This window comes from Sinohyriopsis cumingii, chromosome 10 (genome assembly GCF_028554795.1).
Source record: "Sinohyriopsis cumingii isolate HCF-2022 chromosome 10, ASM2855479v2, whole genome shotgun sequence".
NCBI lineage: Eukaryota > Metazoa > Mollusca > Bivalvia > Unionida > Unionidae > Sinohyriopsis > Sinohyriopsis cumingii.
Genome location: NC_142970.1, coordinates 97,800,988 through 97,824,580, shown reverse-complemented (window position 1 = coordinate 97,824,580; position 23,593 = coordinate 97,800,988). Strand labels below are relative to the sequence as shown.

Genomic DNA, 23,593 nt, shown 5'->3' with positions numbered 1-23,593 from the left:
AGGTAGATTGTCAGGATTCTAACTGTGGAGCATAGGCTGGATTTTCTCCTACGTAAAATTGGTCACGTGCTCATTTAGAACCGTCCATGACAATTTGCGGATGTTATCACAGCCAAGACTGTAAAAAGTGTTCATGCCAAGATTCTTCAGAGATTTTCATTCCTTTTGGCAGAAGATACGAATATATTCTCCCATCTGCTCACAGGATGGATGTATCGAAGGTGAATCGCAAAGAATACCTACTGAGGAACATCATTTATGTTGACTCCTGTTCCATAAGGAATGACACTTTAATTATTACAGTTGGATCTTTAGCTTAGTATGACCAGCAAACGTCCATCGATAGACAAACGGCAGCAAATAACTTTGAAAGCGTATCCAGAGTACGAGAATTATGCAAATGGCGGTTTGGTACAAAGTCACCATTTTCCTTCGCCCACGTGGTCTCATGTATGTTCCGTGTGGAAAATATTGAAAACTTAAAGATGGGAAGAAAATGCCTCCTATCATGGCAGAAATGATGGTAAAAAAAATTATTGTTCTATCCTTACTTTGTCTTTTTTACACTGGTAATATATGCATTAATGTTATAATTCACTAAGTGAAGAATATATGTCCATGGCCGATATGAGTTTTCATAGCATTACTGCATTAGAGTTTATTCATACTGTGTATATTTTGTACACGACGTTTACAACTGACGCGCACGAACATAATCTCTACCACCCGACCACAACTGATATTTGACTATATGATATCCACTCACCCGTTAAGCCAATTCCTACAATCAATAACCCATAGTGTTATAAGTTTTAGATGCTTTTTGCACCGTCAAGGTGGTACAATAGAGTTTATTTATGTACCTGTTATGAAGAAGCGTGTATATCGACTCCGATGTGGTCTAGTGGTTAGGATTCCTGGTTTTCACCCAGGCGGCCCGGGTTCGATCCCCAGCATCGGAACACTTTTTATTATAGGAAAGCATGCGGCTTTCAAGACGTTTGGTGTTGGGCTATTTTTTTGCAACTCTCTGAAAGGAAAGGTAAAGATTATCTGAGTTGATGACTGGCGGGACACATTATCAGAGACATATTAATATTAATATTATTATTATTTTCATTGTGTGTACTGTTCCAATTTTCCCCAAGATAAACGATGAATATTCAAGATTTGAAATGGAACACTTTTTTTTAGACATAACAAGTCAACCAATCGTCCGACTTTACAACACAAAAAAATCGTTTTATGGACTGGCATAGGGTACCGGAATTATGATTCTTTTCATACTTGATGAGTCCTAATCACTTAACAAGTATCGTTCTAATCAGGAAATATCCAATGTACTGAAAAATCGGTTTTGGACAGAAAATCGAAGAATCGTCAAAAATATTGACTACATTAAACATTGTAGCGCTAATTTCCTTTTACAAAGTAATTTTTCAATCTATCGATGTCAGATATTCATAATCAGCATCCCTATCATCAATCAACACCATCGTCAGAAAGTTGATCTAATTTAGCCACTTTTGGAAACTGTTTGCCGTCAATGAATTATAATGGAAGTGAGCAATCTTAACAATCTAGACAAATCTTATCTAATCAAGGAACAGTGATGAGACATTTCATGGACCATACAGTTCTGGAGGAGAAGGACGGAGAGATTATCAAAGCATTGGAGAAGGCTGAATTACACATGGCTGGAACTCACAAATATCAGAAAGAAATAGGACTGAAACACTTGACATTGTCATGTAGACAGGACCGGTGCAAGGGTGTTATTAACCCTAGAGAAACATTTCAGCTTCCGCCGAGGACTTCAATGTGTTGCAGGAGAGTTGCATATTGTCCATAGCTAACATTTCTAAAAATAATCAAAACTTTTTGCCTGGAAGTAGAGATTAATGTCACTATTACAATATTTGTTATATATTAATATGGTTATTCAACAGTCCTGATAATGCAGATATATAGGTGGATGTGCCTGCATACATACATACATACATACATACATACATACATACATACATACATAAATACCTACATATATACATACATACACACAATCATACATACATACATACATACACACACACATACATACATACATATATACATACATACACACAATCATACATACATACATACATAGACACACACACACACATACATACATACATATATACATACATACATACACACACATACATACACACAAACATACATACATACATACATACATGCATACATGCATACACACACACTCATACACACATACATACAAACATACACACAATCATACATACATAAATACATACATACATACATAGATACATACATACATACAATACATACATACATACATACATACATATATGCACACACATACAGCGCATGACTACGTAATATGTCACAATTCATATCGTTTTCAATCATTGCGAAGAAGTAAAGCAATACACTTAAAATATATTTGGATGAAAGCGTTGCCAAGGATTGTAAACATTTATTTTTTCCTACTGTATCCACCTGCTAATAATGAACCAGCTTATTAGTTCCTTCACTGCGGCTAGTAGGATCATCTTTATACTGGATGTAAAGCATTATGATACAGTGTGTTCATGTACAAAGATTATATAACATATAGTCAACAGAGTACATTCTGACTCGCGGGCGTTGAATAATTGGTCAAGATATCCCGTCCAACCTCTGCACAGGTATTGTAGTATCTCCATTTCATGATGACTGAGTGCTATTTCTCATCCTTTGGCATTTCTCTCATGTTTATGATATGTTCATAGATGTCATTTTTGTTTTTCTCCTCAGTGCAAATTGGTTTGGAAACAGTGACCATTTCTGATAAAATTGCCCATTATCCATTTAGTAATCCCATAGTGTTATAAGTTTTAGATGGTTTTTGCACCGTCAAGGCGGTACTATAGAGTTTATTTATGTACCTGTTAGGAAGAAGCGTGTATATCGACTCCGATGTGGTCTGGTGGTTAGGATTCCTGGTTTTCACCCAGGCGGCCCGGGTTCGATCACATTTTATTATAGGAAACCATGCGGCTCTCAAGACGTTTGGTGTTGTGCTATAACCTGAGTTGATGACTCCGGGACACATTATCACAAACATATTAATATTATTATTATTATCATTGTTTGTACTGTTCCAATTTTCCCCAAGATAAACGATGAATATTCAAGATTTGAAATGGAACACTTTTATTTAGACATAACAAGTCAACCAATCGTCCGACTTTACAACAGAAATAAATCGTTTTATGGACTGGCATAGGGTACCGGAATTATGATTTTTTTCATACTTGATGAGTCCTAATCACTTAACAAGTATCGTTCTAATCAGTCAATATCCTATGTACTGAAAAATCGGTTTTGGACAGAAAATCGAAGAATCGTCAAAAATATTGACTACATTAAACGTTGTAGCTGTATTTTCCTTTTACAAAGTAATTTTTCAATCTATCGATGTCAGATATTCATCATCAGCATCCCTATCATCAATCAACACCATCGTCAGAAAGTTGATGTAATTTAGCCACTTTTAGAAACTGTTTGCAGTCAATGAATTATAATGGAAGTGAACAATCTTCACAATCTAGACAAGGAACAGTGAAGAGACAGTTCATGGACCATACAGTTCTGGAGGAGAAAGGCGGAGAGATTATCAAAGCACTGGAGAAGTCTGAATTACACATGGCTGGAACTGACAAATATCAGAAAGAAATAGCACTGAAACACTTGACATTATCAATTAGACAGGACCGGTGCAAGGGTGTTATTAACCCTAGAGAAACATTTCAGCTTCCGCCGAGGACTTCAATGTGTTGCAGGAGAGTTGCATATTTTCCATAGCTAACATTTCTAAAAATAATTAAAACTTTTTGCTTGGAAGTAGAGATTAATGTCACTGGTACAATATTTGTTATATATTAATATGGTTATTCAACAGTCCTGATAATGCAGATATATAGGTGGATGTGCCTGAATACATACATACATACATACATACATACATACATACATACATACATACATACATACACATACATACATACATACATACACACACACTCATACACACATACATACAAACATACACACAATCATACACGCATAAATACATACATACATACAATACATACATACACACATACATACATACATATATGCAAACACATACAGCGCATGACTACGTAATATGTCACAATTCATATCGTTTTCAATCATTGCGAAGAAGTAAAGCAATACACTTAAAATATATTTGGATGAAAGCGTTGCCAAGGATTGTAAACATTTATTTTTTCCTACTGTATCCAGCTGTTAATAATGAACCAGCTTATTAGTTCCTTCAATGCGGCTAGTAGGATCATCTTTATACTGGATGTAAAGCATTATAATACAGTGTGTTCATGTACAAAGATTATATAACATATAGTCAACAGAGTACCTTGTGACTCGCGGGCGTTGAATAATTGGTCAAGATATCCCGTCCAACCTCTGCACAGGTATTGTAGTATCTCCATTTCATGATGACTGAGTGCTATTTCTCATCCTTTGGCATTTCTCTCATGTTTAAGATGTGTTCATAGATGTCATTTTTATTTTTCCCCTCAGTGCAAATTTGTTTGGAAACAGTGACCATTTCTGATAAAATTGCCCATTATCCATTTAGTAATCTCTGTTTTACTTTCTTTCAATGACTAGATTGTGAGATTCATTATTAACGAATTTATCCTTACTGTGGGATTCTTAGTTCTCGAGGTTCCAATTACCCACATTTTGGCCAAATCGACTTGCCCGTATTCTCATGGTCTGTCGTGTTATATCGGTGCCAACATCGTTTCATACTAACGAGGGAGAATGAGATGTGGATGCAGGAACCCTATCAGAGTGTTCCGCAGATATATCTTCCAATTCATATTAACATAATAAAAATAAGATACATCTAATGCACAGAAGGTTTGAACAAATGATTATTACAAATCGAAATAAATAATAAAACAATCAGCATGTATTTAACGATTCCTTCATTTTAGTTGAACATGAGGTCGTGGACATTTTCACAAATGTCTAGACAGAACTTATTAATATATATAGCCAGATAATATTATGACTACTTCTTCTTAGATAGAAATGACAACACCAATTGACACACTGTCTTGAACCACCTTGCCTTACATTACTTCAGTTTGCTCTTGCAAAATATACTTTGAAATTACTCCTTTTTCATATTCTTATCTTTTTAATTTAGACCTCATTATTCCGATTCAATGGACATTATCAACATTCTACGGATAATGAAACGTTGCAAGTTAACCTTGGCATCTTCTAAGCATCCATTATTATCTGAAAGACCAACGGCGTTGACAGCATAAAAAAATATGAAGCCTATCTTGATCAAGAGGTCCTCACCAAGAAACGAAACAAAATTATACAACCAAATTCGATTAATAGCCCGTCACAAAGAAAGAACAGAAAGAAGGAAGTGAGCCGTATACAGAAGATAAACCTCGTGGAAGAAAGAACCTTAAACCACGTGACCATAACATTCAAAATAGGTAGATTGTCAGGATTCTAACTGTGGAGCATAGGCTGGATTTTCTCCTACGTAAAATTGGTCACGTGCTCATTTAGAACCGTCCATGACAATTTGCGGATGTTATCACAGCCAAGACTGTAAAAAGTGTTCATGCCAAGATTCTTCAGAGATTTTCATTCCTTTTGGCAGAAGATACGAATATATTCTCCCATCTGCTCACAGGATGGATGTATCGAAGGTGAATCGCAAAGAATACCTACTGAGGAACATCATTTATGTTGACTCCTGTTCCATAAGGAATGACACTTTAATTATTACAGTTGGATCTTTAGCTTAGTATGACCAGCAAACGTCCATCGATAGACAAACGGCAGCAAATAACTTTGAAAGCGTATCCAGAGTACGAGAATTATGCAAATGGCGGTTTGGTACAAAGTCACCATTTTCCTTCGCCCACGTGGTCTCATGTATGTTCCGTGTGGAAAATATTGAAAACTTAAAGATGGGAAGAAAATGCCTCCTATCATGGCAGAAATGATGGTAAAAAAAATTATTGTTCTATCCTTACTTTGTCTTTTTTACACTGGTAATATATGCATTAATGTTATAATTCACTACGTGAAGAATATATGTCCATGGCCGATATGAGTTTTCATAGCATTACTGCATTAGAGTTTATTCATACTGTGTATATTTTGTACACGACGTTTACAACTGACGCGCACGAACATAATCTCTACCACCCGACCACAACTGATATTTGACTATATGATATCCACTCACCCGTTAAGCCAATTCCTACAATCAATAACCCATAGTGTTATAAGTTTTAGATGCTTTTTGCACCGTCAAGGTGGTACAATAGAGTTTATTTATGTACCTGTTATGAAGAAGCGTGTATATCGACTCCGATGTGGTCTAGTGGTTAGGATTCCTGGTTTTCACCCAGGCGGCCCGGGTTCGATCCCCGGCATCGGAACACTTTTTATTATAGGAAAGCATGCGGCTTTCAAGACGTTTGGTGTTGGGCTATTTTTTTGCAACTCTCTGAAAGGAAAGGTAAAGATTATCTGAGTTGATGACTGGCGGGACACATTATCAGAGACATATTAATATTAATATTATTATTATTTTCATTGTGTGTACTGTTCCAATTTTCCCCAAGATAAACGATGAATATTCAAGATTTGAAATGGAACACTTTTTTTTAGACATAACAAGTCAACCAATCGTCCGACTTTACAACACAAAAAAACCGTTTTATGGACTGGCATAGGGTACCGGAATTATGATTGTTTTCATACTTGATGAGTCCTAATCACTTAACAAGTATCGTTCTAATCAGGCAATATCCAATGTACTGAAAAATCGGTTTTGGACAGAAAATCGAAGAATCGTCAAAAATATTGACTACATTAAACATTGTAGCGCTAATTTCCTTTTACAAAGTAATTTTTCAATCTATCGATGTCAGATATTCATAATCAGCATCCCTATCATCAATCAACACCATCGTCAGAAAGTTGATCTAATTTAGCCACTTTTGGAAACTGTTTGCCGTCAATGAATTATAATGGAAGTGAGCGATCTTAACAATCTAGACAAATCTTATCTAATCAAGGAACAGTGATGAGACATTTCATGGACCATACAGTTCTGGAGGAGAAGGACGGAGAGATTATCAAAGCATTGGAGAAGGCTGAATTACACATGGCTGGAACTCACAAATATCAGAAAGAAATAGGACTGAAACTCTTGACATTATCATGTAGACAGGACCGGTGCAAGGGTGTTATTAACCCTAGAGAAACATTTCAGCTTCCGCCGAGGACTTCAATGTGTTGCAGGAGAGTTGCATATTTTCCATAGCTAACATTTCTAAAAATAATCAAAACTTTTTGCCTGGAAGTAGAGATTAATGTCACTGGTACAATATTTGTTATATATTAATATGGTTATTCAACAGTCCTGATAATGCAGATATATAGGTGGATGTGCCTGCATACATACATACATACATACATACATACATACATACATACATACATAAATACCTACATATATACATACATACACACAATCATACATACATACATACATACACACACACACATAGATACATACATACATACATACATACATATATACATACATACATATATACATACATACACACAATCATACATACATACATACATAGACACACACACACACATACATACATACATACATATATACATACATACATACACACACACATACATACACACAAACATACATACATACATACATACATACATACATACATACATGCATACATACATACACACACACTCATACACACATACATACAAACATACACACAATCATACATACATAAATACATACATACATACATACATAGATACATACATACATACAATACATACATACATACATACATATATGCACACACATACAGCGCATGACTACGTAATATGTCACAATTCATATCGTTTTCAATCATTGCGAAGAAGTAAAGCAATACACTTAAAATATATTTGGATGAAAGCGTTGCCAAGGACTGTAAACATTTATTTTTTCCTACTGTATCCACCTGCTAATAATGAACCAGCTTATTAGTTCCTTCACTGCGGCTAGTAGGATCATCTTTATACTGGATGTAAAGCATTATAATACAGTGTGTTCATGTACAAAGATTATATAACATATAGTCAACAGAGTACCTTGTGACTCGCGGGCGTTGAATAATTGGTCAAGATATCCCGTCCAACCTCTGCACAGGTATTGTAGTATCTCCATTTCATGATGACTGAGTGCTATTTCTCATCCTTTGGCATTTCTCTCATGTTTATGATATGTTCATAGATGTCATTTTTGTTTTTCTCCTCAGTGCAAATTTGTTTGGAAACAGTGACCATTTCTGATAAAATTGCCCATTATCCATTTAGTAATCCCAAAGTGTTATAAGTTTTAGATGGTTTTTGCACCGTCAAGGCGGTACTATAGAGTTTATTTATGTACCTGTTAGGAAGAAGCGTGTATATCGACTCCGATGTGGTCTGGTGGTTAGGATTCCTGGTTTTCACCCAGGCGGCCCGGGTTCGATCCCCAGCATCGGAACACTTTTTCTTATAGGAAAGCATGCGGCTTTCAAGACGTTTGGTGTTGGGCTATTTTTTTGCAACTCTCTGAAAGGAAAGGTAAAGATTATCTGAGTTGATGACTGGCGGGACACATTATCAGAGACATATTAATATTAATATTATTATTATTTTCATTGTGTGTACTGTTCCAATTTTCCCCAAGATAAACGATGAATATTCAAGATTTGAAATGGAACACTTTTTTTTAGACATAACAAGTCAACCAATCGTCCGACTTTACAACACAAAAAAATCGTTTTATGGACTGGCATAGGGTACCGGAATTATGATTGTTTTCATACTTGATGAGTCCTAATCACTTAACAAGTATCGTTCTAATCAGGCAATATCCAATGTACTGAAAAATCGGTTTTGGACAGAAAATCGAAGAATCGTCAAAAATATTGACTACATTAAACATTGTAGCGCTAATTTCCTTTTACAAAGTAATTTTTCAATCTATCGATGTCAGATATTCATAATCAGCATCCCTATCATCAATCAACACCATCGTCAGAAAGTTGATCTAATTTAGCCACTTTTGGAAACTGTTTGCCGTCAATGAATTATAATGGAAGTGAGCAATCTTAACAATCTAGACAAATCTTATCTAATCAAGGAACAGTGATGAGACATTTCATGGACCATACAGTTCTGGAGGAGAAGGACGGAGAGATTATCAAAGCATTGGAGAAGGCTGAATTACACATGGCTGGAACTCACAAATATCAGAAAGAAATAGGACTGAAACACTTGACATTATCATGTAGACAGGACCGGTGCAAGGGTGTTATTAACCCTAGAGAAACATTTCAACTTCCGCCGAGGACTTCAATGTGTTGCAGGAGAGTTGCATATTTTCCATAGCTAACATTTCTAAAAATAATCAACACTTTTTGCCTGGAAGTAGAGATTAATGTCACTGGTACAATATTTGTTATATATTAATATGGTTATTCAACAGTCCTGATAATGCAGATATATAGGTGGATGTGCCTGCATACATACATACATACATACATACATAAATACCTACATATATACATACATACACACAATCATACATACATACATACATACACACACACACACACATACATACATACATACATACATACATACATACATACATACATACATACATACATACATATATACATACATACATATATACATACATACACACAATCATACATACATACATACATAGACACACACACACATACATACATACATACATATATACATACATACATACACACACATACATACACACAAACATACATACATACATACATGCATACATACATACACACACACTCATACACACATACATACAAACATACACACAATCATACATACATAAATACATACATACATACATACATAGATACATACATGCATACAATACATACATACATACATACATATATGCACACACATACAGCGCATGACTACGTAATATGTCACAATTCATATCGTTTTCAATCATTGCGAAGAAGTAAAGCAATACACTTAAAATATATTTGGATGAAAGCGTTGCCAAGGATTGTAAACATTTATTTTTTCCTACTGTATCCACCTGCTAATAATGAACCAGCTTATTAGTTCCTTCACTGCGGCTAGTAGGATCATCTTTATACTGGATGTAAAGCATTATGATACAGTGTGTTCATGTACAAAGATTATATAACATATAGTCAACAGAGTACATTCTGACTCGCGGGCGTTGAATAATTGGTCAAGATATCCCGTCCAACCTCTGCACAGGTATTGTAGTATCTCCATTTCATGATGACTGAGTGCTATTTCTCATCCTTTGGCATTTCTCTCATGTTTATGATATGTTCATAGATGTCATTTTTGTTTTTCTCCTCAGTGCAAATTTGTTTGGAAACAGTGACCATTTCTGATAAAATTGCCCATTATCCATTTAGTAATCCCATAGTGTTATAAGTTTTAGATGGTTTTTGCACCGTCAAGGCGGTACTATAGAGTTTATTTATGTACCTGTTAGGAAGAAGCGTGTATATCGACTCCGATGTGGTCTGGTGGTTAGGATTCCTGGTTTTCACCCAGGCGGCCCGGGTTCGATCACATTTTATTATAGGAAACCATGCGGCTCTCAAGACGTTTGGTGTTGTGCTATAACCTGAGTTGATGACTCCGGGACACATTATCACAAACATATTAATATTATTATTATTATCATTGTTTGTACTGTTCCAATTTTCCCCAAGATAAACGATGAATATTCAAGATTTGAAATGGAACACTTTTATTTAGACATAACAAGTCAACCAATCGTCCGACTTTACAACAGAAATAAATCGTTTTATGGACTGGCATAGGGTACCGGAATTATGATTTTTTTCATACTTGATGAGTCCTAATCACTTAACAAGTATCGTTCTAATCAGTCAATATCCTTTGTACTGAAAAATCGGTTTTGGACAGAAAATCGAAGAATCGTCAAAAATATTGACTACATTAAACGTTGTAGTTGTATTTTCCTTTTACAAAGTAATTTTTCAATCTATCGATGTCAGATATTCATCATCAGCATCCCTATCATCAATCAACACCATCGTCAGAAAGTTGATGTAATTTAGCCACTTTTAGAAACTGTTTGCAGTCAATGAATTATAATGGAAGTGAACAATCTTCACAATCTAGACAAGGAACAGTGAAGAGAGTGTTCATGGACCATACAGTTCTGGAGGAGAAAGGCGGAGAGATTATCAAAGCACTGGAGAAGTCTGAATTACACATGGCTGGAACTGACAAATATCAGAAAGAAATAGCACTGAAACACTTGACATTATCAATTAGACAGGACCGGTGCAAGGGTGTTATTAACCCTAGAGAAACATTTCAGCTTCCGCCGAGGACTTCAATGTGTTGCAGGAGAGTTGCATATTTTCCATAGCTAACATTTCTAAAAATAATTAAAACTTTTTGCTTGGAAGTAGAGATTAATGTCACTGGTACAATATTTGTTATATATTAATATGGTTATTCAACAGTCCTGATAATGCAGATATATAGGTGGATGTGCCTGAATACATACATACATACATACATACATACACATACATACATACATCCATACACACACACTCATACACACATACATACAAACATACACACAATCATACACGCATAAATACATACATACATACAATACATACATACACACATACATACATACATATATGCAAACACATACAGCGCATGACTACGTAATATGTCACAATTCATATCGTTTTCAATCATTGCGAAGAAGTAAAGCAATACACTTAAAATATATTTGGATGAAAGCGTTGCCAAGGATTGTAAACATTTATTTTTTCCTACTGTATCCAGCTGTTAATAATGAACCAGCTTATTAGTTCCTTCACTGCGGCTAGTAGGATCATCTTTATACTGGATGTAAAGCATTATAATACAGTGTGTTCATGTACAAAGATTATATAACATATAGTCAACAGAGTACCTTGTGACTCGCGGGCGTTGAATAATTGGTCAAGATATCCCGTCCAACCTCTGCACAGGTATTGTAGTATCTCCATTTCATGATGACTGAGTGCTATTTCTCATCCTTTGGCATTTCTCTCATGTTTAAGATGTGTTCGTAGATGTCATTTTTATTTTTCCCCTCAGTGCAAATTTGTTTGGAAACAGTGACCATTTCTGATAAAATTGCCCATTATCCATTTAGTAATCTCTGTTTTACTTTCTTTCAATGACTAGATTGTGAGATTCATTATTAACGAATTTATCCTTACTGTGGGATTCTTAGTTCTCGAGGTTCCAATTACCCACATTTTGGCCAAATCGACTTGCCCGTATTCTCATGGTCTGTCGTGTTATATCGGTGCCAACATCGTTTCATACTAACGAGGGAGAATGAGATGTGGATGCAGGAACCCTATCAGAGTGTTCCGCAGATATATCTTCCAATTCATATTAACATAATAAAAATAAGATACATCTAATGCACTGAAGGTTTGAACAAATGATTATTACAAATCGAAATAAATAATAAAACAATCAGCATGTATTTAACGATTCCTTCATTTTAGTTGAACATGAGGTCGTGGACATTTTCACAAATGTCTAGACAGAACTTATTAATATATATAGCCAGATAATATTATGACTACTTCTTCTTAGACAGAAATGAATATATAGCCAGATAATATTATGACTACTTCTTATTAGATAGAAATGACAACACCAATTGACACACTGTCTTGAACCACCTTGCCTTACATTACTTCAGTTTGCTCTTGCAAAATATACTTTGAAATTACTCCTTTTTCATATTCTTATCTTTTTAATTTAGACATCATTATTCCGATTCAATGGACATTATCAACATTCTACGGATAATGAAACGTTGCAAGTTAACCTTGGCATCTTCTAAGCATCCATTATTATCTGAAAGACCAACGGCGTTGACAGCATAAAAAAATATGAAGCCTATCTTGATCAAGAGGTCCTCACCAAGAAACGAAACAAAATTATACAACCAAATTCGATTAATAGCCCGTCACAAAGAAAGAACAGAAAGAAGGAAGTGAGCCGTATACAGAAGATAAACCTCGTGGAAGAAAGAACCTTAAACCACGTGACCATAACATTCAAAATAGGTAGATTGTCAGGATTCTAACTGTGGAGCATAGGCTGGATTTTCTCCTACGTAAAATTGGTCACGTGCTCATTTAGAACCGTCCATGACAATTTGCGGATGTTATCACAGCCAAGACTGTAAAAAGTGTTCATGCCAAGATTCTTCAGAGATTTTCATTCCTTTTGGCAGAAGATACGAATATATTCTCCCATCTGCTCACAGGATGGATGTATCGAAGGTGAATCGCAAAGAATACCTACTGAGGAACATCATTTATGTTGACTCCTGTTCCATAAGGAATGACACTTTAATTATTACAATTGGATCTTTAGCTTAGTATGACCAGCAAACGTCCATCGATAGACAAACGGCAGCAAATAACTTTGAAAGCGTATCCAGAGTACGAGAATTATGCAAATGGCGGTTTGGTACAAAGTCACCATTTTCCTTCGCCCACGTGGTCTCATGTATGTTCCGTGTGGAAAATATTGAAAACTTAAAGATGGGAAGAAAATGCCTCCTATCATGGCAGAAATGATGGTAAAAAAAATTATTGTTCTATCCTTACTTTGTCTTTTTTACACTGGTAATATATGCATTAATGTTATAATTCACTACGTGAAGAATATATGTCCATGGCCGATATGAGTTTTCATAGCATTACTGCATTAGAGTTTATTCATACTGTGTATATTTTGTACACGACGTTTACAACTGACGCGCACGAACATAATCTCTACCACCCGACCACAACTGATATTTGACTATATGATATCCACTCACCCGTTAAGCCAATTCCTACAATCAATAACCCATAGTGTTATAAGTTTTAGATGCTTTTTGCACCGTCAAGGTGGTACTATAGAGTTTATTTATGTACCTGTTATGAAGAAGCGTGTATATCGACTCCGATGTGGTCTAGTGGTTAGGATTCCTGGTTTTCACCCAGGCGGCCCGGGTTCGATCCCCGGCATCGGAACACTTTTTATTATAGGAAAGCATGCGGCTTTCAAGACGTTTGGTGTTGGGCTATTTTTTTGCAACTTTCTGAAAGGAAAGGTAAAGATTATCTGAGCTGATGACTGGCGGGACACATTATCAGAGACATATTAATATTAATATTATTATTATTTTCATTGTGTGTACTGTTCCAATTTTCCCCAAGATAAACGATGAATATTCAAGATTTGAAATGGAACACTTTTTTTTAGACATAACAAGTCAACCAATCGTCCGACTTTACAACACAAAAAAATCGTTTTATGGACTGGCATAGGGTACCGGAATTATGATTGTTTTCATACTTGATGAGTCCTAATCACTTAACAAGTATCGTTCTAATCAGGCAATATCCAATGTACTGAAAAATCGGTTTTGGACAGAAAATCGAAGAATCGTCAAAAATATTGACTACATTAAACATTGTAGCGCTAATTTCCTTTTACAAAGTAATTTTTCAATCTATCGATGTCAGATATTCATAATCAGCATCCCTATCATCAATCAACACCATCGTCAGAAAGTTGATCTAATTTAGCCACTTTTGGAAACTGTTTGCCGTCAATGAATTATAATGGAAGTGAGCAATCTTAACAATCTAGACAAATCTTATCTAATCAAGGAACAGTGATGAGACATTTCATGGACCATACAGTTCTGGAGGAGAAGGACGGAGAGATTATCAAAGCATTGGAGAAGGCTGAATTACACATGGCTGGAACTCACAAATATCAGAAAGAAATAGGACTGAAACACTTGACATTATCATGTAGACAGGACCGGTGCAAGGGTGTTATTAACCCTAGAGAAACATTTCAGCTTCCGCCGAGGACTTCAATGTGTTGCAGGAGAGTTGCATATTTTCCATAGCTAACATTTCTAAAAATAATCAACACTTTTTGCCTGGAAGTAGAGATTAATGTCACTGGTACAATATTTGTTATATATTAATATGGTTATTCAACAGTCCTGATAATGCAGATATATAGGTGGATGTGCGTGCATACATACATACATACATACATACATAAATACCTACGTATATACATACATACACACAATCATACATACATACATACATACATACACACACACACATACATACATACATACATACATACATACATACATACATACATACATACATACATACATATATACATACATACATATATACATACATACACACAATCATACATACATACATACATAGACACACACACACATACATACATACATACATATATACATACATACATACACACACATACATACACACAAACATACATACATACATACATGCATACATACATACACACACACTCATACACACATACATACAAACATACACACAATCATACATACATAAATACATACATACATACATACATACATAGATACATACATACATACAATACATACATACATACATACATATATGCACACACATACAGCGCATGACTACGTAATATGTCACAATTCATATCGTTTTCAATCATTGCGAAGAAGTAAAGCAATACACTTAAAATATATTTGGATGAAAGCGTTGCCAAGGATTGTAAACATTTATTTTTTCCTACTGTATCCACCTGCTAATAATGAACCAGCTTATTAGTTCCTTCACTGCGGCTAGTAGGATCATCTTTATACTGGATGTAAAGCATTATGATACAGTGTGTTCATGTACAAAGATTATATAACATATAGTCAACAGAGTACATTCTGACTCGCGGGCGTTGAATAATTGGTCAAGATATCCCGTCCAACCTCTGCACAGGTATTGTAGTATCTCCATTTCATGATGACTGAGTGCTATTTCTCATCCTTTGGCATTTCTCTCATGTTTATGATATGTTCATAGATGTCATTTTTGTTTTTCTCCTCAGTGCAAATTTGTTTGGAAACAGTGACCATTTCTGATAAAACTGCCCATTATCCATTTAGTAATCCCATAGTGTTATAAGTTTTAGATGGTTTTTGCACCGTCAAGGCGGTACTATAGAGTTTATTTATGTACCTGTTAGGAAGCAGCGTGTATATCGACTCCGATGTGGTCTGGTGGTTAGGATTCCTGGTTTTCACCCAGGCGGTCCGGGTTCGATCCCCAGCATCGGAACACTTTTTATTATAGGAAAGCATGCGGCTTTCAAGACGTTTGGTGTTGGGCTATTTTTTTGCAACTCTCTGAAAGGAAAGGTAAAGATTATCTGAGTTGATGACTGGCGGGACACATTATCAGAGACATATTAATATTAATATTATTATTATTTTCATTGTGTGTACTGTTCCAATTTTCCCCAAGATAAACGATGAATATTCAAGTTTTGAAATGGAACACTTTTTTTTAGACATAACAAGTCAACCAATCGTCCGACTTTACAACACAAAAAAATCGTTTTATGGACTGGCATAGGGTACCGGAATTATGATTGTTTTCATACTTGATGAGTCCTAATCACTTAACAAGTATCGTTCTAATCAGGCAATATCCAATGTACTGAAAAATCGGTTTTGGACAGAAAATCGAAGAATCGTCAAAAATATTGACTACATTAAACATTGTAGCGCTAATTTCCTTTTACAAAGTAATTTTTCAATCTATCGATGTCAGATATTCATAATCAGCATCCCTATCATCAATCAACACCATCGTCAGAAAGTTGATCTAATTTAGCCACTTTTGGAAACTGTTTGCCGTCAATGAATTATAATGGAAGTGAGCAATCTTAACAATCTAGACAAATCTTATCTAATCATGGAACAGTGATGAGACATTTCATGGACCATACAGTTCTGGAGGAGAAGGACGGAGAGATTATCAAAGCATTGGAGAAGGCTGAATTACACATGGCTGGAACTAACAAATATCAGAAAGAAATAGGACTGAAACACTTGACATTATCATGTAGACAGGACCGGTGCAAGGGTGTTATTAACCCTAGAGAAACATTTCAGCTTCCGCCGAGGACTTCAATGTGTTGCAGGAGAGTTGCATATTTTCCATAGCTAACATTTCTAAAAATAATCAACACTTTTTGCCTGGAAGTAGAGATTAATGTCACTGGTACAATATTTGTTATATATTAATATGGTTATTCAACAGTCCTGATAATGCAGATATATAGGTGGATGTGCCTGCATACATACATACATACATATATAAATACCTACATATATACATACATACACACAATCATACATACATACATACATACACACACACACATACATACATACATACATACATACATACATACATACATACATACATACATACATACATATATACATACATACATATATACATACATACACACAATCATACATACATACATACATAGACACACACACACATACATACATACATACATATATACATACATACATACACACACATACATACACACAAACATACATACATACATACATGCATACATACATACACACACACTCATACACACATACATACAAACATACACACAATCATACATACATAAATACATACATACATACATACATACATAGATACATACATACATACAATACATACATACATACATACATATATGCACACACATACAGCGCATGACTACGTAATATGTCACAATTCATATCGTTTTCAATCATTGCGAAGAAGTAAAGCAATACACTTAAAATATATTTGGATGAAAGCGTTGCCAAGGATTGTAAACATTTATTTTTTCCTACTGTATCCACCTGCTAATAATGAACCAGCTTATTAGTTCCTTCACTGCGGCTAGTAGGATCATCTTTATACTGGATGTAAAGCATTATGATACAGTGTGTTCATGTACAAAGATTATATAACATATAGTCAACAGAGTACATTCTGACTCGCGGGCGTTGAATAATTGGTCAAGATATCCCGTCCAACCTCTGCACAGGTATTGTAGTATCTCCATTTCATGATGACTGAGTGCTATTTCTCATCCTTTGGCATTTCTCTCATGTTTATGATATGTTCATAGATGTCATTTTTGTTTTTCTCCTCAGTGCAAATTGGTTTGGAAACAGTGACCATTTCTGATAAAATTGCCCATTATCCATTTAGTAATCCCATAGTGTTATAAGTTTTAGATGGTTTTTGCACCGTCAAGGCGGTACTATAGAGTTTATTTATGTACCTGTTAGGAAGAAGCGTGTATATCGACTCCGATGTGGTCTGGTGGTTAGGATTCCTGGTTTTCACCCAGGCGGCCCGGGTTCGATCACATTTTATTATAGGAAACCATGCGGCTCTCAAGACGTTTGGTGTTGTGCTATAACCTGAGTTGATGACTCCGGGACACATTATCACAAACATATTAATATTATTATTATTATCATTGTTTGTACTGTTCCAATTTTCCCCAAGATAAACGATGAATATTCAAGATTTGAAATGGAACACTTTTATTTAGACATAACAAGTCAACCAATCGTCCGACTTTACAACAGAAATAAATCGTTTTATGGACTGGCATAGGGTACCGGAATTATGATTTTTTTCATACTTGATGAGTCCTAATCACTTAACAAGTATCGTTCTAATCAGTCAATATCCTATGTACTGAAAAATCGGTTTTGGACAGAAAATCGAAGAATCGTCAAAAATATTGACTACATTAAACGTTGTAGCTGTATTTTCCTTTTACAAAGTAATTTTTCAATCTATCGATGTCAGATATTCATCATCAGCATCCCTATCATCAATCAACACCATCGTCAGAAAGTTGATGTAATTTAGCCACTTTTAGAAACTGTTTGCAGTCAATGAATTATAATGGAAGTGAACAATCTTCACAATCTAGACAAGGAACAGTGAAGAGACAGTTCATGGACCATACAGTTCTGGAGGAGAAAGGCGGAGAGATTATCAAAGCACTGGAGAAGTCTGAATTACACATGGCTGGAACTGACAAATATCAGAAAGAAATAGCACTGAAACACTTGACATTATCAATTCGACAGGACCGGTGCAAGGGTGTTATTAACCCTAGAGAAACATTTCAGCTTCCGCCGAGGACTTCAATGTGTTGCAGGAGAGTTGCATATTTTCCATAGCTAACATTTCTAAAAATAATTAAAACTTTTTGCTTGGAAGTAGAGATTAATGTCACTGGTACAATATTTGTTATATATTAATATGGTTATTCAACAGTCCTGATAATGCAGATATATAGGTGGATGTGCCTGAATACATACATACATACATACATACATACATACACATACATACATACATCCATACACACACTCATACACACATACATACAAACATACACACAATCATACACGCATAAATACATACATACATACAATACATACATACACACATACATACATACATATATGCAAACACATACAGCGCATGACTACGTAATATGTCACAATTCATATCGTTTTCAATCATTGCGAAGAAGTAAAGCAATACACTTAAAATATATTTGGATGAAAGCGTTGCCAAGGATTGTAAACATTTATTTTTTCCTACTGTATCCAGCTGTTAATAATGAACCAGCTTATTAGTTCCTTCACTGCGGCTAGTAGGATCATCTTTATACTGGATGTAAAGCATTATAATACAGTGTGTTCATGTACAAAGATTATATAACATATAGTCAACAGAGTACCTTGTGACTCGCGGGCGTTGAATAATTGGTCAAGATATCCCGTCCAACCTCTGCACAGGTATTGTAGTATCTCCATTTCATGATGACTGAGTGCTATTTCTCATCCTTTGGCATTTCTCTCATGTTTAAGATGTGTTCATAGATGTCATTTTTATTTTTCCCCTCAGTGCAAATTTGTTTGGAAACAGTGACCATTTCTGATAAAATTGCCCATTATCCATTTAGTAATCTCTGTTTTACTTTCTTTCAATGACTAGATTGTGAGATTCATTATTAACGAATTTATCCTTACTGTGGGATTCTTAGTTCTCGAGGTTCCAATTACCCACATTTTGGCCAAATCGACTTGCCCGTATTCTCATGGTCTGTCGTGTTATATCGGTGCCAACATCGTTTCATACTAACGAGGGAGAATGAGATGTGGATGCAGGAACCCTATCAGAGTGTTCCGCAGATATATCTTCCAATTCATATTAACATAATAAAAATAAGATACATCTAATGCACTGAAGGTTTGAACAAATGATTATTACAAGTCGAAATAAATAATAAAACAATCAGCATGTATTTAACGATTCCTTCATTTTAGTTGAACATGAGGTCGTGGACATTTTCACAAATGTCTAGACAGAACTTATTAATATATATAGCCAGATAATATTATGACTACTTCTTCTTAGATAGAAATGAATATATAGCCAGATAATATTATGACTATTTCTTATTAGATAGAAATGACAACACCAATTGACACACTGTCTTGAACCACCTTGCCTTACATTACTTCAGTTTGCTCTTGCAAAATATACTTTGAAATTACTCCTTTTTCATATTCTTATCTTTTTAATTTAGACCTCATTATTCCGATTCAATGGACATTATCAACATTCTACGGATAATGAAACGTTGCAAGTTAACCTTGGCATCTTCTAAGCATCCATTATTATCTGAAAGACCAACGGCGTTGACAGCATAAAAAAATATGAAGCCTATCTTGATCAAGAGGTCCTCACCAAGAAACGAAACAAAATTATACAACCAAATTCGATTAATAGCCCGTCACAAAGAAAGAACAGAAAGAAGGAAGTGAGCCGTATACAGAAGATAAACCTCGTGGAAGAAAGAACCTTAAACCACGTGACCATAACATTCAAAATATTAGATTGTCAGGATTCTAACTGTGGAGCATAGGCTGGATTTTCTCCTACGTAAAATTGGTCACGTGCTCATTTAGAACCGTCCATGACAATTTGCGGATGTTATCACAGCCAAGACTGTAAAAAGTGTTCATGCCAAGATTCTTCAGAGATTTTCATTCCTTTTGGCAGAAGATACGAATATATTCTCCCATCTGCTCACAGGATGGATGTATCGAAGGTGAATCGCAAAGAATACCTACTGAGGAACATCATTTATGTTGACTCCTGTTCCATAAGGAATGACACTTTAATTATTACAATTGGATCTTTAGCTTAGTATGACCAGCAAACGTCCATCGATAGACAAACGGCAGCAAATAACTTTGAAAGCGTATCCAGAGTACGAGAATTATGCAAATGGCGGTTTGGTACAAAGTCACCATTTTCCTTCGCCCACGTGGTCTCATGTATGTTCCGTGTGGAAAATATTGAAAACTTAAAGATGGGAAGAAAATGCCTCCTATCATGGCAGAAATGATGGTAAAAAAAATTATTGTTCTATCCTTACTTTGTCTTTTTTACACTGGTAATATATGCATTAATGTTATAATTCACTACGTGAAGAATATATGTCCATGGCCGATATGAGTTTTCATAGCATTACTGCATTAGAGTTTATTCATACTGTGTATATTTTGTACACGACGTTTACAACTGACGCGCACGAACATAATCTCTACCACCCGACCACAACTGATATTTGACTATATGATATCCACTCACCCGTTAAGCCAATTCCTACAATCAATAACCCATAGTGTTATAAGTTTTAGATGCTTTTTGCACCGTCAAGGTGGTACAATAGAGTTTATTTATGTACCTGTTAGGAAGAAGCGTGTATATCGACTCCGATGTGGTCTAGTGGTTAGGATTCCTGGTTTTCACCCAGGCGGCCCGGGTTCGATCCCCGGCATCGGAACACTTTTTATTATAGGAAAGCATGCGGCTTTCAAGACGTTTGGTGTTGGGCTATTTTTTTGCAACTCTCTGAAAGGAAAGGTAAAGATTATCTGAGTTGATGACTGGCGGGACACATTATCAGAGACATATTAATATTAATATTATTATTATTTTCATTGTGTGTACTGTTCCAATTTTCCCCAAGATAAACGATGAATATTCAAGATTTGAAATGGAACACTTTTTTTTAGACATAACAAGTCAACCAATCGTCCGACTTTACAACACAAAAAAATCGTTTTATGGACTGGCATAGGGTACCGGAATTATGATTGTTTTCATACTTGATGAGTCCTAATCACTTAACAAGTATCGTTCTAATCAGGCAATATCCAATGTACTGAAAAATCGGTTTTGGACAGAAAATCGAAGAATCGTCAAAAATATTGACTACATTAAACATTGTAGCGCTAATTTCCTTTTACAAAGTAATTTTTCAATCTATCGATGTCAGATATTCATAATCAGCATCCCTATCATCAATCAACACCATCGTCAGAAAGTTGATCTAATTTAGCCACTTTTGGAAACTGTTTGCCGTCAATGAATTATAATGGAAGTGAGCAATCTTAACAATCTAGACAAATCTTATCTAATCAAGGAACAGTGATGAGACATTTCATGGACCATACAGTTCTGGAGGAGAAGGACGGAGAGATTATCAAAGCATTGGAGAAGGCTGAATTACACATGGCTGGAACTCACAAATATCAGAAAGAAATAGGACTGAAACACTTGACATTATCATGTAGACAGGACCGGTGCAAGGGTGTTATTAACCCTAGAGAAACATTTCAGCTTCCGCCGAGGACTTCAATGTGTTGCAGGAGAGTTGCATATTTTCCATAGCTAACATTTCTAAAAATAATCAAAACTTTTTGCCTGGAAGTAGAGATTAATGTCACTGGTACAATATTTGTTATATATTAATATGGTTATTCAACAGTCCTGATAATGCAGATATATAGGTGGATGTGCCTGCATACATACATACATACATACATAAATACCTACATATATACATACATACACACAATCATACATACATACATACATACACACACACACATACATACATACATACATATATACATACATACATATATACATACATACACACAATCATACATACATACATACATACACACACACACATACATACATACATACATACATATATACATACATACATATATACATACATACACACAATCATACATACATACATACATAGACACACACACACATACATACATACATACATATATACATACATACATACACACACACATACATACACACAAACATACATACATACATACATACATACATACATACATGCATACATACATACACACACACTCATACACACATACATACAAACATACACACAATCATACATACATAAATACATACATACATACATACATAGATACATACATACATACAATACATACATACAT

The 23,593-nt window shown here is 35.2% G+C and overlaps 6 non-coding genes across 6 annotated transcripts; all 6 read left to right on the top strand.

Moving 5' to 3' along the window:
- The first annotated feature begins 890 nt into the window (after window positions 1-890).
- Window positions 891-962, top strand: Trnae-uuc (transfer RNA glutamic acid (anticodon UUC)). Its single transcript has one exon. It is a non-coding gene; the product is annotated as a tRNA-Glu (tRNA).
- A 5,502-nt stretch (window positions 963-6,464) lies between these two features.
- Trnae-uuc (transfer RNA glutamic acid (anticodon UUC)) lies at window positions 6,465-6,536 on the top strand. The gene has a single exon. It is a non-coding gene; the product is annotated as a tRNA-Glu (tRNA).
- A 2,072-nt stretch (window positions 6,537-8,608) lies between these two features.
- Window positions 8,609-8,680, top strand: Trnae-uuc (transfer RNA glutamic acid (anticodon UUC)). The gene has a single exon. It is a non-coding gene; the product is annotated as a tRNA-Glu (tRNA).
- A 5,566-nt stretch (window positions 8,681-14,246) lies between these two features.
- Window positions 14,247-14,318, top strand: Trnae-uuc (transfer RNA glutamic acid (anticodon UUC)). Its single transcript has one exon. It is a non-coding gene; the product is annotated as a tRNA-Glu (tRNA).
- Window positions 14,319-16,382: 2,064 nt separating this feature from the next.
- On the top strand, window positions 16,383-16,454 carry Trnae-uuc (transfer RNA glutamic acid (anticodon UUC)). Its single transcript has one exon. It is a non-coding gene; the product is annotated as a tRNA-Glu (tRNA).
- A 5,563-nt stretch (window positions 16,455-22,017) lies between these two features.
- Window positions 22,018-22,089, top strand: Trnae-uuc (transfer RNA glutamic acid (anticodon UUC)). The gene has a single exon. It is a non-coding gene; the product is annotated as a tRNA-Glu (tRNA).
- Window positions 22,090-23,593: the final 1,504 nt, after the last annotated feature.